The sequence below is a fragment of the Mustela erminea genome, chromosome 7 (assembly GCF_009829155.1).
Source record: "Mustela erminea isolate mMusErm1 chromosome 7, mMusErm1.Pri, whole genome shotgun sequence".
NCBI lineage: Eukaryota > Metazoa > Chordata > Mammalia > Carnivora > Mustelidae > Mustela > Mustela erminea.
This window is the reverse complement of record NC_045620.1, coordinates 67,112,573-67,125,235: the sequence shown is the minus strand read 5'-3', so window position 1 is coordinate 67,125,235 and position 12,663 is coordinate 67,112,573. Positions and strand designations below refer to the sequence as shown.

The 12,663-nt window shown below is 42.9% G+C and overlaps 1 long non-coding RNA gene across 4 annotated transcripts; it reads left to right on the top strand.

Annotated features, from left to right (window-relative positions):
• Positions 1-1,900: 1,900 nt before the first annotated feature.
• Positions 1,901-4,951, top strand: LOC116596520. 4 transcript variants are annotated; one of them, XR_004288156.1, is made up of 4 exons: positions 1,901-2,142; positions 3,224-3,482; positions 4,104-4,351; positions 4,677-4,951. It is a non-coding gene; the product is annotated as an uncharacterized LOC116596520 (long non-coding RNA). The 4 variants fall into 4 exon arrangements; XR_004288154.1 differs by having other exon boundaries at positions 3,224-3,602; positions 4,108-4,351; XR_004288153.1 differs by having other exon boundaries at positions 3,224-3,602.
• Positions 4,952-12,663: the final 7,712 nt, after the last annotated feature.

Below are 12,663 nucleotides of genomic sequence, written 5' to 3'. Positions count from 1 at the left end.
AAGCAGGCATTATAATTATTACTTCCAATTTACACATGAAGAAACTGAGACTCAGAGTGGTTGAATAACTTGTTCAAAGTCACCCCATGGCAAAACTAGGGAACAAAACCCTGTTTGAGTTTAACCCCTACACTGCATTGTTATAATGCAAAAGGGAATGTGTGATGTCCTGCAGAGAAGGGCAACCAAAGAGTGTGGGGACTAGATGACGTCCAGGGTGCAATGTATGAGGATACAGCATAGGGCATCACTGGTACAAAACTACCCAGAATGGCAGCACCTCAGCTACTCCCAAATAGGCTCTTCCTCCCTGGAGCCCTGTCTTGGTTAACACCATGAACACCCAAGCCAACAGATCACCAAGGATGAGCCTCTGCTCCTACTTCTCCCTCACTTCCCCAGATCCCAAATCCCCAAGTTCTCTTAGTTCTCTTGCCAACTATCTGTCCCCTCTTTCCCCTTCTATCGCTTATTCATTAATTCAGAGAAGGAGTGAGGGCAGGGGTCCTGGCCTCCCTCTCCAGTATTTTTAAAATAATTGTCTCTCTTTTTTTTCTCTCTCTCTCTTTTCTCTCTCTCTCTCTCTCTCTCTCTCTCTCTCTCTCTCTCTTTTTCAGCATAACAGTATTCCTTGTTTTTGCACCACACCCAGTGCTCCATGCAATCCATGCGCTAATACCTGCCACCTGGTTCCCCCAACCTCCCACCCCCCCCACCACTTCAAACCCCTCAGATTGTTTTGCAGAGTCCATAGTCTCACCTCTTTAATGCATCCAAGGTGTGGCACTTAGGAGGTGCTCAGGGAGTGTGGAATGAATGAATGAATGAATTGATGGATCTTCTGCACTAACACCAGGGTCTTTCTAAAAGGTAGTTTGAATCATGGCACTCAGAAACTTTCAGAGGTTACGTATTTTCTCCAGCATGCAGTCTTAGCCTGACATTCAAGACTTTTCACAATCCGGATCACATCAGCCTAAGCTCCATTCAAACAAAATTACTCATGCTGACGCAAACTTTCTTGTCCCTTCTCTTGACAGACACACCAAATCTCACGTTGGACTTCTTGTATTTCTCAGTCTCGCTTCCAGGCCAGGTGAGGGCTGAATAACAGGCTCTGGCCAGTGGACTCCTCCCATGATGCATCATGTTGCAGAAGAGATGGATGGGTTGGTCCCTGAGAGGTTCCAAGTCTATATGTTACCAGAGTATGATCTATCCTCTCCTGACCACTCCACACACCTTTGGTCTGTCTAGAGGGAGATTTATCCTCTTTCTCTCCAGCTGAAATTCCTATCATCCTTCAAGTTTCAACTAGAGTATGACCTCCTCTTGGAGTCAGTCATTCCCATCTCTCTTTACTCTCAGAGCACTATCATTACCTCTATTTCAGCGCAGAGCAGAGCTCAGCTGACAAGAAATATAAAGGCTTGTCTATCACGTAACATTGTGAGGTTTAGAGAGCATGGACTGCATTTGTTTAATTAATTCTGTCTCCCACTGGACTTAGCCTTGTGATTTGTACTTAGAAATAGTTAGTGTGCACCTAATATTAATTGGGTCAGAGGAAAAAGTATTTACCCCTTTACCTCAGTGTATGCAACTGGGGGTGGAAAACAAAAGCTTGACCCATCTGAGCCTGGAGGGCACAGTGGTTGGCAAGGATTAGAGAAGGTTTCAGGTGAACAGGTTTCTAGGCAGGGTGTGTGTGTTGGGAGGTTGCTGTTCACAGAGCCCCTTCATTGCCATCCCTCCCCAAATCCCCCAGGAAATCCAAAGCTTGTGCACAATCTGGGGGAGCTAGCGAAGAGCCTCTGCAGCTTCCAACTGTTTACCTCCTGGGTACCATGGCGACGAGAGATTGGTCACCATGGCAACCCCATTATTAACCAGACGCAGCAACCTCTGGCAGATAGTGAATGAGGACAGAAAAGGCATAAAAACTGGTACACCAAAGACAAGGGGCACACGCAGTCCTGGCCAAAGTCCCTGCTAAAGAGATTGAGATCTTGCTCTGACCAGTCAGTTACCCACAGAGCGAACATTCAGCTTCTCCTCGCATCCTGCGCCCAGCAGGGACCTCATTTATAGCTGAACAGAGGCTGAAGAGGAAAAGAGCATGTGCTTGGGCATTCATGGGAAGTAAGGACAGTTTGTGTCTTCCCTACCCCCACTCCTACCAAAGGAGCTCCCACCAGCTCAGTGTAATCCCAGCTGGGTTCCCTAGCCTGGCAGAATTTTCAAGAATCCAAGACTTTGGCATACAAGACCTGGTATGGAGAACACAGCCATAGTAGTCACCTCCCCTCTCTTTGCCCAACTTTTCACTGCCCTTTCCAATGATTTCTCACTGAGGGAGTATGTGACTTTGTTCCCAGACGATTATATTATTACTGGGTATTATGAAGGAAAGTGTGTGTGTGTGTGTTGTGTGGAAGGCGGGGAAGGAAAGTGGTACTTGTGGATGGTCCTTAGAAAAAGGTAGGGGTCTGGACAGCCCAGTCGGGGAAAGAGCCCAAACCCAGGTGGGAGCACCACTGCCCTGTAGTTTGGGGTACAAAGGACCATATCAACCCATTTCCCCTTTGGAAGATTTGGTGAGGAATGTCCACTGTCAGGCTCTCTGGTTTCCAGACAAGAGGTTGCAGAACTCACATTGGGAGTCCTGAGCAAGCAAAGGGCTTGTTGGAGGCACCTGACCCATGGACGGAGGACTTCGGGTCCTTTCTGCTCTTCCCTCCCTTCATCCTCAGCCACAGTTCTTGTCTAGCTGGAGATACCCACTTTAGAATGACAAAGTATAAAATCTCAGCAACAGCATAAAGTAGGGCAGTCGTGAATTGAGGAATTACAAAGGGAGAAAAATGAAACAACCCTCTATCTCCCTAGTCATCCAGCTCCAGCTCTTATTGAGGATTGCGGGAATCCCCAGGACAGCCAGAGTGTGAGGAAAGGCTAGCCCAGCTCCCTTGGGAATAGTGAGTGGGGAGAGAAAAACCTGAGGACTTGGACAGAAAGCCCGTATGATTATCGGGTTAGGGGATTACAAAGGATCAGAGGGCCTGCTGCCCTTCTCCTCAATACCTAAGCACTAAGCCCAGAGGCCTGGAGTGGCCAAGATCGCAGATTATGATTTTTATCATTTAAAAAAAGAAGAAAAGGAAGAAAGAAAATTGTGATTCTCACTTCCCTAAATAATTTGAACTCTTTACCTCCTCCTCAGCCCACCTGTCTCTGGATCCCCAACGCTGAGTAGGGTCTTGCAGAGGCAGTCCCTCAATCCTGGTCCACTGATCTCCCTAGCTCCTGCTGCTTCCAAACCACAGACACAACTTCCCCACATGCAGTGTGGACTAGAGGAGACTCTGCAAATCCCTGACCTGAAACCACAGAAATGAGGCAGCGGCCAAAGAGCCTCTTCCAGGACAAGCCGTGTTGGAGGCGTGGGGCCCGGCCTCTGGATTACAGGTTGTCTTAAGGAGGTGTTCCCGATTTGGTGCCATTCCCAGACCCCCTACCTGTCCCCGGTGGGAGCCAGTCCAACTCTTTCTGCCTCCGGCTCCAACGGCTCAGCCCGGCTTGGCCCAGTGCGGTTGCCGGACGTGAGTATAAGGGGTGCGGTGGACTGGGCACAGGGGGGGCTTTGTCCTGTGATCTGGCCTGGAGGGGGCGGGGTGTGCCGGGGATGGGAACAGATGCCCTGAGCGGGCCCTTTCCTCTGCCGCTTTAACTCGCCGAGACGCGGCCCGTTTCAGCACCGGGGGCTGCGGACAGCGCCACTATCGCACTAGTGCTTCGCCAACCCCACGGCCCAGCCGGGAATTTTAAATCCACCTCTTGTCTGGATGAATCAGAGACCCAGTACATCTCCCAGAGCCCCCAAGAACTCCCAGCGCAAGAGCCCCTACAATCCTTACCCGCTAAAGTTTGAGTTCTCTGCGACGCGCCTCTGTCTGGCAAAGCGTCTCCTCCTTGCTCCCTCTGGGTTCTGGGCAACAGCTCTGGTCTCACTCTCGCCCCAGCGCTCTGGCCCCAGGACCCTCCTCTGCGGATGGCGGAAGGAGTCTGTTACCTTCCTCTCTCTCTCTCTCTCTCTGGGAAAGTCAGGTGAGGCTCTGGAGTCTCAAAGGCGGTCCTGGAAGAGGCAGAAGCTGCCCATTCCTATCAGCATCCCTTCCAGGGGAAAAGTGGGCGAGCCAGGAGCAGCAAAACAAGAAAGTCTGCCTGTCAGCTCTGGACTCTCTCCTAACCGGGAGCCGCCACCTTGGACTCTTCCTGGGATGTTTTTACCAGTAATGTAATCCACACTGGATGAGGACCGTGCAGAGATCTGGGAGTCTGAAGTTTAAAGGTGGGAATATATATCTTTTAACTCTCTTGCAATTTAGGGAGGGTTTTAGAAACAAATTTCTCTTATGGATATTGTGTATTCTCCTTACAGAGGTTTGTTCCCTTCTGCCAGAATGGACACCACCCTATTCCCTAACCTAAACATTAAAACCCACCAATCCAGCCAAAGGAACTTAAACTCCTGTTGGAGAAAAGAACTTAACAAATCCTCCACATTTCTCCAGACTCAATTTCTCCACAGAAACCATATTTCTAAGTACACACCTCTTCATTAAGGATGAAAACCTAAACTCACCTCCCCCTCACTCTTTGGTTCTGGATTGCAGGAACAGGTCCCAGAGGAACCTAGCCTTCTTGTCTGGGATGATATCTGAAAGCCTTTTGGATTCCGGTCCCCATAGCTGATACCCTTATGGGAAGAAACTGCAGGAGCAGATCCCACAGCATCCTGAAAATTAGAGGACTTGGAACTCATGATATATCCTGAACATACCTATTAAATTGTCTATTCATGGAGCAGATTGTCTTTAGAAGGCTTAACTTCTTGAGTTCATTCAATACTTGGAGAAATCAAGTGTACATTATTCACTGGGGAAATAAAGAATTATAATCTCTCTCTCTCTCTCTCTCTCTCTCTCTCACACACACACACACACACACACACACACACACACCTACCTTAAAGGAGGAAAGCAAAACCCAGGAAAATTTTCCCCAAGGAAATGTCAGGTTTAATTGTTCAGATTCAAGGGATTCTGATAGTGGGAAAGCAAATAAATGGAAGTGGTGAATCAACAAAATGGAGTGGAAGCCAGGGAAGTTGGAGGAGAGGAGAGTTCTTGTTTTATTATTTGGGTTTCTGGAAGAAATCTGAAGTAAATCTAGCACAAGTGAAAACATAACTCATGAGAGTATGCCTCATCCAAACCTTTGGCATCCTTGATCCAAAGACTCTCCAGCTTACATCAGTTACCTTGTATAATTTTTCTGCAGCCCTATTGTCAGGAAATACTTTCTTTTCTCTAATCCTAGTAATTTACACTACAAGTTAAAGCTGTTTCTTGTAGGAAAAAAGGGAAGATTAGAAGCAGATGGTTATCATTTATTGTCCAGAAACATTTCAGAGAGTCAAAAGAATCCTAAATATTGATTTGGAGAAAGTAGTAGGTACCATGAGACAATTTTAACACATAATCCTGAAAGTGAAAAATCCCTTTGGACTTTGTTTTTGAAATGCAGACCATTCCTCAGATGTGGGGGGGGGGTACACAAAACCTTACAAAATTAACTTATAAAATGAAGTGGAGAAGTATTCTGAATCTGACAAAATGAGGTAGAGCATCAATGACAAGACTGAGGACATAATTAGCTCTTAGGAAATGATGTGTGTGACAATAGTTATTACTGAGGAACTTTCCATACCTGAAAGGTACAGATAAACTGAGACCAGAAATGAGCAGAAAGAACCTGGAGGGGATATATTTATGAATTTGCCTGCAAAAGGAAACCAGCAGCAAGATTCTGGGCTGTCAGGAAAGAGGGTCCAGATTTGGCCAAAGAGTCACTAAGTGGGGTGGCCTCTGAGGATCTGTCCTGTTGCTCAGGTTTCATCTGAGGTACAACCAGGTGTGTATGGCACAGCATGGAAGGGACAGCAATCCTTTGTCAAGATGGAGAATACAGTCAGCACTAAGCAATCCCAGATGAGTTAGTGGGTGTCCTAAGAGGTCCATGGCACAAAGAGACCCAGGAGAGGGATCCTCAGAAACCTAAAGCCTTGTGCCACAATAGGGAGACCTCAGGGGGAGGGAGCTATGGATAAGGCACCATTTTCTAATTCCAACCAGGCAAGTGATATTGGAGTGGGGGAAGACCAGGTGAATCCTAGGTCGCTTCAGCCTCAGATAGTGCTTACTAAAGAAATGAATAGGGGTCCATGTGGGAAAGAGTGGCACCCACGTTTCAGGAGCTGAGGAAAACTGGACCTGGGGAAACTGGTATGACAAGTTCTACCTGCCTGTGATTTCACTGCCGGAGAAATAAAAGGATAAAAACTAGCTGTGCCCAGAGGGATTGAATTCGAGCATGAGCATGAACAGGTGTGGCTTAGGGGACTCCCCAGTAAGGTGTAGTTTTAATTGTTTTTAAATTTTAGAAAAAGTGTGATTATGGTCTTTGTAGTCTGGGATTTGCTTTTTTCCCCCCAAATTAAGATTCAGTGATGTTACTTCTAGCAATAGTTCTTTCAGATTTGCTGTGTAAATATATAATTCATTATTTAATCGGGATGCCTATTATATATTTTGATTTAAAAACTTGGGGGGAGGAAATAAATTTTTCCTACTCTAATTGTGTAAAATCTGCCCAGTCCAAACAAATTTCATATGTACTGGGGACTTGATATTTACAGACCAGTGTTAAAAGTCATGTAAATTGTGCCTATAGGTGGGTAGCAACTCCGCCTCTTCTGCTGGGGGCCATATGGTGTCCAGTGTGTTAAAGAACACACAATCTGATAAGGAGATGAACCAGACTAGCAGATGATAAGTAGAAATGCAAACAGATAAGCCCAGTTATCAGTAAGGGGGAGAGTGTGGGCTTGCTCTGGCAGATGGTTTAGATCCTTGGCAAATGATAAGGCAATTTGTAAGAAGGGCTTTTGGGAAATAAAATATTTATTCAGAGGCAGGTGAGGTTCGCGTGCGAAGCAATGATGCATCAACTTCCCCAGGAGGAATTCTCTCAGTCAGTGCAAAGTCATCAGAGGGAAAAGGCCCCAAGGTGGGAGAAGCAGTAGTTTTCAGTTTCTAAGACCACTTTTCCTGCTTCTCAGGCAATGAAGTTGATAGTCTATTTCCCTCACTTACCTGGAAGCTGGCAAAATAGAAGGAAAATAAAGTTGAATTAAGGAGATGTGAAGACTTGTAAATTCTATCCAAATATCATTAAGAGCCTAAGGAGGGCTGTGGTGCCCTAGGATCTAATCTACTTTGTCCGCTGGAGATGTCCCTTCAGGTCAGCCTTGCAGGCAGTCAAATCTGCTGCCTCTCTCTCAGAAAGTCAGGTGAGGCTCTGGAGCCTCAGAGGCCATCCCAGAAAAGGTAGTTCTGACTACCTTCCACTCGTTCTGACCAGTCAAATCTCTATCTAACCATCAATGTCTGGAATTCCACCGTCAGAACTTTGTTTTTATTTCCAAGTTTTGATATCTTTTCCTTTGTTGTCTTTGTTGTTGCTGCTGTTTTTACATAATCTCTGAGCCAATGTGGGGCTTGAACTCACTACCCCAAGATCAAGAGTCTCATGCTCCACCCACTAAGCCATCCAGGTGAAACTCTGATCCTTTTTAAAATGCAAATAGCTCCAGGAACATGCGACTGAGGGAAGCATTTGATGACCCTGGAGACCGGTAAGGGTACGATGGCATGGATGCCACAGCAGGGGCATGTAGAATTGACAGGGGCAAAGGTCCAGGTGACAAACACTGAACACCCAGGGCAAACTTGGTCCCTATCACAACTTAAGCTTGGTCCTGGCCCAGAAGAATTACCTGAATTATCCTGTAAGCCTAAAACCTTCATTTTCCACCTACAAAAGGACAATCACCTTTTCTAATTGTTAAAGCTGGCAAATGTGTCCTGGATGCAAGGCTATTTCAATGAAGTATGACACAAATGTCATCAGAGGAGCTCATTACTAGATGGGACGTGCCCTGGGGTTCAGGGCTCCTCAGGCCAACATGTTCATCAAGGCCTTGGGTAAACAGATGGAGTCTTCTGTATATATATATATTTTTTAAATATATATTTTTAAAGATTTTATTTATTTTATTTTATTTATTTTATTTATTTATTAAGTAGGCAGAGAGGCAGGCAGAGACAGAGAGGGGGAAATAGGCTCCCCGCTGAGCAGAGAGCCTGACACGGGGCTCGATCCCAGGACCCCAAGATCATGACCTGAGCCCAAGGCAAAGGCTTTAACCCACTGAGCCACCCAGGCGCCCCTCTCTCTTCTGTATATTTTAATATACAGAAATTATTGTGTATGTTATTCTGCATGTACAACTAACATGCAGTCAAGAAATGCAGCAAATGAGGAATGTAAATGAGGATACAAAAAAACGTTGAGAACTTTTAATGATGGACTGGATACACAGACCAAGAAAAAATGTAATAGGAACACATGCAAAATTCTGTACCAGGGTCCAAAAGGGTCCTTGTAAGGGTCCAAAACTATCAGCCACTTTAGTACAGAGAGTAGAGGCATTGCTTAGCTGACCTCATTCAATATATGTGAAGCCTCAGGATGACAAGTCTCCACAAAACCTGCCAAAAAGGTCAAGACAAATAATGCTGACTGCATGGTAGTACATCAGGTAGAACAGAGGTGAGTCTTGCTCAGCTATTCTCTTTTCAGCATACCTGGATTATTTTATCTCTTCCTTCCTTTTTTCTTAATGATTTATTTTTTTAATTTAAATTCAATTTTGGGGGGTTGCTACATTTTAAAGATGTGTTGTCCAGCAAAATTATATTAATAGTAGAACTTTAATATCAAGTCAATAAATTAAATTTATATTTTATGTTATGTTCTAGTGTTTCTTCACATACACGTCATTCTCTTTCACAGTGATACTAACATGTAAATTTGGTTATTCTATAATTAATTAGCGTCATATCTTGAGAAATAGCTTATCTTGCTGTGTTAGTTTCCAGTGATTTTTGGTCAATGTCCAAATTATTTATCATTGGTCGTGATCATGGCCAAATGAATTACATAATTAATAGAATGATTTACACAGTTAATGACCTTCTTATGTACATTTAAATTATTTCCCTTTTTCCAATCCTTTAGCTGACTGCCAGGAAACACTTTTCCTATTTTGTGTGACTATTTTCTTAGGTTATATTCCCAGAATATATTCCAGAGATATAAGCATTTAAATTCAAGAAAAGTTTTAGCAATTTCTATTGCTATCAATCATTTACCAGTTTCACCAGTTTTTTTCAGCAACATTCTATTTTATTTTTCAAATTTCATGCATAAATTGTACCCAATTATGGTTTTAATTTGCATCTCAATAAGAGGTAGTAAAGTTGAACATTTTCTTATGTCTGTTTGTTACTTGGGTCTCGTCTTTGTGAATCATCTATTCATGTCCTTGGCCCATGTACATCAAAGTTGATATTTTTCCTTTCAATTTTCATGAGCTTTTTGTGCAATACTAACAAAAGACTTTCCCCTGGTTTATTTGATGAAAATATTTCCCCTAGTCTGCTTGCCTTTTTGTTTGAGTTATGAGAATATTTTTTCTAGAGACTTGCAAACATTTCCCACTGAGGTTCATTCAATTCATTGAAAGCCTAGAATGCATAATCCTGCTACATATATGATGCCTACTCTTTTTTTTTTTTTGATGGTTTCAAATGTTTTCATTCTCAACTAGTACATTGGTCTAGACAATTTAACCCAAAATCTCTAACTTGGAGCAATTAATTTAACGTGGGACTCAGGTTCCTCATCTGATATAAAAAGGCACCTACTTGTCACTTTTATTCCAAGAACGTCTAATAGAATTTGTGTGGGTCCAATACTTGTAGGATATTCCATCCTTCAACAATACTATGTCAGTTACCAACACGTCACCTCTCAGCTCCAAGTCTACCCTTTAGTACCTACTCCACAGAATTACTTCAAGCATTTCTGTACAAGGAACATGGTGTTAGGCTTTCTCAATAGAAGATGCAGGAACCACACGGAAGCAGGAGGGGACTCTACTGTCATTCCTGGCAGTTGCACTACTGAGTGGACATGCGAGGATGTCCACTGCTGCTCTGCTTCAGCCACATGCCTAGAACACACAGTTCCTTGACTGTGTCCCAGCCCCAGCCCGATCCGGGGGTCACCCTCATGCATTGGGCTCCCTCTCCCTTCTGCCTGCATTGGGTTCCCTCTTGCTCTGCCTTCCCTAGCTCCACATGTCCCAGGTTTGTCTCAGTGCCACAACCCTCCTGACAGAAGCACCACAGCTCCAGGCTCCTACTCACAGTGGTGCTCCCACTCTCTCTGAACTCCTTCCTGTGTGGCCAGACACTTCTTGTGGCTCACCCTGTGTGTATTCTGGGGATTGATTCCTGCTGACCCCACAACTGCAGGTCAGTTCAGGCCTGTGCAAACCAGAGGACTTCCCTGCCGTCTATTTCACTGCTATGATGCTAGCTCCAACAAGGTCTAAATGTGAGCCTTGGGGAGGGTAATCCCCCTCCCAAGTTTGTTCTTCCTTGGTTACTCTCCTTCGGCCATGTAGTGCCCTATAGACCCTCCTACATCTTATGTTTAATAATCTTCATATTAGTCTCCTATTTAAATTATTATGTGGCTTCTGTCTCTTGATTAGATCCACACTGATATGCATACTATGAACCAACGTTTCTTTTATGTTTTTATCAAGAGAAGAGGTCAGAAACTTTTTCTTAAAGGGCTGGATAGTAAGTATTTCAGACTTTCAGGACATAAGGTTAATGTCACAAAATTCAACACTCATTCATAATGGAAGGGAGGAAGGGAGGGAGGAAAGAAGGAAGAAAAGAAAGAGGGAAGGAGGAGGGAAGACTCAGCAAATGAGCAATAGACAGGAACTTCTCCAGGTTGGTAAAAGTCCTGTTAGAAAAGCTTACAGGTAACAATATGCTTAATTTGAAATCTGAGATAATTTTAAATCTGAGGAATAAGGCAACGATGTTCAGTTTGAGCACTTCTATTCAACACTGTACTGCAAGTCCTAGCCAGTACAACACAGGAAAAGAAGAAATGAAACAAATGGCATAAAGATGAGAAAAAGGTAACTGTCATTATTCAAAGACAGCATGATGGTAGAAAACCCTACCTAAACTACAAAAAATATTAGGTAAGTGAACTTAAAAAGATTGTCGGGTGCAAAATTAATATACAAAAATTCAATTGTATTTACATTATTCTAGCAACAAAAAACAGAAAACGAAATTTTAGAAGTACTATTTACGGTAGCATCATAGACCTAATTACTTAAGAATAAATCTAACACTATGTGAAAGACTTGTAAAACATTGCTAAGAAACATTAAAGACCTAAATAAATGTAAAGATACACTATATTATGGTATACTCTTATGAAATCTCAATAATCTTTTAAAAGACTTTATTTACTTATTTAAATATTTTATTATTTATTTAAATATTTTATTATTTATTTCAAAGAGATCATAAATAGGCAGAGAAAGGCATCAGAGAGAGAGAGAGAGGGAGAAGCAGACTCTCTGCTGAGCAGAGAGGCTGATGCAGGGCTTGATCCCAGGACCCTGAGACCATGACCTGAGCCAAAGGCGGATGCTTAACCAATGGAACCATCCAGGCACCCAAAATCTCAATAATTTTAAGTTTTTTTTTTCCAAAAGACTGATTTACAAATTTCCTGAAATCCCAATCAAAACCCCAACAGACTTTATTTTGAAAAAGTTGGTGTCTAAAGTTTTATGGAAATCCAAAGAATCTAGATTAGACATAATGACCTTGAAAAAAAAATAAAGTTGGAGGATTTATATTACCTGTCAGGACTTAGGATAAACCTACAACAATTAACAAGAGAACAGTATGGGCATAAGAACGGACTGACTAGTGAGACAAAGTAGAAATTCCAGACCCCCTCCCCATGTATATACAGTCAACTGATTTTTAATAAAGGTGCCGTGGCACTCAGTCAAAAAAGAACATTCATTTTTACAAAATGGTGGTGAAACAACTGGAGTGTGTATCAGTATAAATCTCAACTGCTCTCTCAGTCCACACAGGAAATTTAAGGTGAGGTGAACCACAGTACAAAACTACCACCATAATGCATTGGATAAGATATTGTGAGACAAATGATAAATTTTGAACAAGATCTATAGATTAGATAATTGTGTGTCAGTGTTAATTTACTGATTTTAATCACTGTACTGTGGTTAAGAGGGCATTTTTTTCTTTTTTAGAAAATCCTCATTTAAGTTCTAGAGATAAAGGAGCATTATTTCTGTTACTCAGTCTCAAATCATTCAGAAAAAAATCTCTGTGTGTGTGTGTGTGTGTGTGTGTGTGCTTGTGTATGTGTTAGAGACAAAGTGAAAATGGTAAATGGTAAAATTGTTAACATTTTGTTAACATGGTAAAATTGTTTATGGGTTGTGGATGAAGACTAAATGTAAAATTCTTTAGACTGTTCTTTGCAACTTTTCCATAAGTCAAATTATTTTAATAAATATTTAAAAGGAAATGTATTGACAGAAAATATTCACAATAC